The sequence below is a fragment of the Rhagoletis zephyria genome, unplaced genomic scaffold (assembly GCF_001687245.7).
Source record: "Rhagoletis zephyria isolate East Lansing unplaced genomic scaffold, Rhagoletis_zephyria_1.1 Rzeph_scaffold_01508, whole genome shotgun sequence".
Taxonomy (NCBI): domain Eukaryota; kingdom Metazoa; phylum Arthropoda; class Insecta; order Diptera; family Tephritidae; genus Rhagoletis; species Rhagoletis zephyria.
The window spans coordinates 79549-83336 of record NW_016158592.1 but is presented as its reverse complement, the minus strand read 5'-3'; positions in this window follow the sequence as shown (position 1 = coordinate 83336).

Below are 3788 nucleotides of genomic sequence, written 5' to 3'. Positions count from 1 at the left end.
CAAGCAAAATATTTGCTTACGTTTTGTATAAACATACATATGTACATATAGCCGCAGTTAGTTTTATTTAAAGAAAAGGCGTATCTTCCATTTCCGTTGTAGCATGGCATATATTTAGGTGCAATATTTAACTTCTACTTCTTTTAATTGTATCTCCTTGATATGATGCCTACAACGAGGTTCATATCTGGACTACGAATAGCTTTGCTACACTTCCGCCGCGGCCCGCCGGCAGCTTTAAAATTTTATAGTGGTTTTACGTTCTTTGGCAAATTACGCTCTGTTAGCCATAAATCTTACTATTTTTTTACCGCTTTTGATCAAGACCCCTGGACCATATAGGGGATTCATTTATATTTTAAATTGCATTGTCATCGTGATTGGAACTATGCTGAAAATTTCATGTCTCTAACTTGTCGGGAAGTAGTTTAAAATCGATTGGAAATTTCGCGATCGCGGGATGACCAAGTTAAATAAAAGCTTATAATTATAAAAACTAATAATGCATCTGATCAAAAGATGATTGTACCTAAAATCTAGTGACTGTACCTAATGTACCTTTAAGTCATCAAACGTCGGAAAAAGGTACAATTGTACCTACTTTTTCATCCCTGCTTCAGATGAGTTGAAATTTCCACCGAATTTTATTTACAGTACATATATACATGGGCGTAGCCAGAACGAAATTTAGGGGGGGAGGCCCATACAAAATAAAAAATTCAAAACCAATAACTTACTTATGTACTAATATTTTTTGTCCATTCGAACGACATGATCAAGCCAGTTGAGCCGCTGTATTTTAATACGCCACATACCAGCACGGGCATGATGAGTGATTTATAGTGTGGTTTTCGTACGTCGAGAGAGGACTTTACTCCTGAATTGCCTACTCAGTCCAAAGCAGCACTTGTTGGCAAGAGCGATTCTGCGTTGGATTTCCATGCTGACATTATTACAGGTGTTAATGCTGGTTCCCAAGTAAACGAAATTCTCTACTTCCTCGAAATTATAACTGTGTGGGTGCCAGGCGCGAATGTGCTGATTCTTTGTTTGATGACAGGAGATACTTCGTCTTGTCGTCGTTTACCACCAGACCCATTCGCTTTGCTTCCTTGTCCAACTTGGAAAAGTCAGGACAGACTTCGCGGTTTTTCTTACCGATGATGTCAGTGTCATAGGCATAAGCCAGCAATTGCACGCTCTTGTAGTAAATTGTTCCTAAGCGGTTCAGTTCTGAAGATCTTATTATCTTCTCCAACATCAGATTAAAGAAGCCACATGAAAGAGAGCCGCCCTGTCTGGAAATATATTTAAAATGCTTTCGAAGTTACTTACGGCACATTGATTATATTCTCTAGATTTGCTGCACCTATTAAAAGGAGTCGGATAAATTAGCAGACTTCCTGTTGTTTTATAAAAAGCTGGATAAAGAAGTATACTTCGCAAAGTGTGTTTTTTGTCTTTTTCGCCATTATTTTTCAGTAGTCAAAATTAGACAAAAAAAAATACTTCTCCGATTCCCATTAGACTATAGTCTATAGATATAGGCTCAGTTGAAAAACCTAATCATGTTTAAAGTACATATATCTTTTGTATTCATGTTTTAAATAAAATTTATAAAAAAAAACTACAAATGAATGATGTAAAAACGCATAATCAGGACCGCTGTTCAGGAGCCAGCCCTCCGGATCTCGATTTATATACATACATATTTTTAAGCTAAGCTCACAAAAATTTGAATCGATCTGAAGTATGATGGGTTTTTTGGTCATGAGTTCAAAACGAATTACAAAAAAGTAAAACCGAAAAACCGCTATAGGTTCTTCAAACTCTGAAACAGCGCAAAGAATGAGAATGAGTAATTCTTTGGGAAGAGCTTTAGAAAAACCTTAAACATCTGGTTCGGCTAGTAAGCGGTGTTTAAAGAACGATCTTGCCATGACGCTAGATTCTTCAAGTGAAATGAAGGTCTGGAGGATACATCCGACATAAGTAGCCCCGATGCTATTCTTAAAAACGAATTATTTTTGTAGCGCAATAAAAAAGAAGAAATATAACTCAAAGTCCTCTCAACTGGTGAAGTGTCGATCGAAACGAAGATAAAGTATTGTCAAGTATCGCACGCAGATATTTGCCGCCTCTACCCAGTAAATATTCCAAGCGAGCAATTATTTAGTGACGAAGGTTTGATTTAGACCCTTTAAGAAAGAGGCTGGCTCAAAAACGACACTGTGTTTTTGGCCCCATTTTACTTCAAACGGCACTTAATTTTTCAATTTGGCACAAAGTGCCAAAATGGCACTTTTGAAAAAAGAAATATTTCAATACATTTTTGTGAAATCCGTTGAGTCGACTTCTTTTTCTCAACTAACATTTTCGAATTTCTATAGTGTATACAACTGGTCGGCCGCTGTGGTGTAGTGGTAAGCAGTTCGCGCTTCCACTCCGCAACGCCTGGGTTCAAACCCTGGTCAAAGCAACATCGCAAAAATATNTGCCATGAAAAACAGCTTCTCATAAAAATACAATCGCCGTTCGGAGTCGGCGTAAAACTGTAGGTCCCTCCGCTTTGTGTGACAACATCAAGGCGCACGCCACAAATCGGAGGAGAAGCTCGGCCAAACACTAACATATGTGTAAGCGCCAATCTATTATTATTATTATTATACAACTGGTTGGCATTGTACTTTTGTTTAAGGAATGTGTTTCTAATTTTAATGGTAAGTGGGAAGAATCGTCAATATGGCACTTCTAGGACATTCAATCCCGAAGATTTTTCGGGATTTCGATTTTATCACAACTTTTTGCATCTTACAGTGGGTTCGCTTTTTTCAAACCACACAGATTCATTGTCACTACATTTGGTCTTAGGGGAGGCAGGTCCTGAAATTCACTTCCAAGTGCAAATGGCTCAAGTTCACTTTGAATCAAAATTTTGGTGTTCTGCATTTCTCGTGTTTCATGTTAAATTAATCCTTTTTTTCGTTTTCAACATCTCTTTCATCCTGTAAATGAATCGGTAAAAATCTCGGGATCCCAGAGCTGTAATCCCGGGATTTCGGGACATGGAAAAGTGTCCGAGATCCCGGGATTGAATGTCCTAGGCACTAGCTAAGCATAGTTGGCAGCCCTGGCTGTAACTAGAAAAGTCAGTAACATTACTAGCTATAAAATAATTATAATGCTTCAATATTTACATTCAAGTAGTAAATAAAATTACTATTATTAAAAATTGCTTTTTTCCATTTTTCATTTACCAAATTTACCTACCTAAATTATTTATGCTAGCTTTTTGACGTATGCATCCCCGGATGTCTAAAATTCCACATTTGCCACATGCCTACTGTGTATGTATATTTAAACCAATCATTTAAAAGATGTTTGTGTGTTGCTGCATTTTTTCTATGACAAAACAAAGCAGCAAAAATTTGTCAAGCGTAGCACTCTATAAGAAAAGTGACAGTAAACAAAACCTTAAATATTTAAAATCACTTAGAAATTCAACACTGTCACGGACTCCTGGCTGCCCATGCAAAGGTTAGGTTAAGTACTTTTGTGAAGACTCCCAAGTGCGCAAGGAAGGCCAAGCAGTTGCTTTGAGTGTGTATTAACAGCGGGAGTTTAGAGTTGGAGCATTAAGAAAGGAGATGGTCAAAACTTTATTTGCTGTTTGTTTAGTGAAGGTTAAAAGTTTTTAAGGGCGCTTGAATGTGAAGGGAAATGTAGTATGACTATTATTAAAAATTATGTAAAGCTAATATACAGTACGCTTTGCAATCAATTGCCAT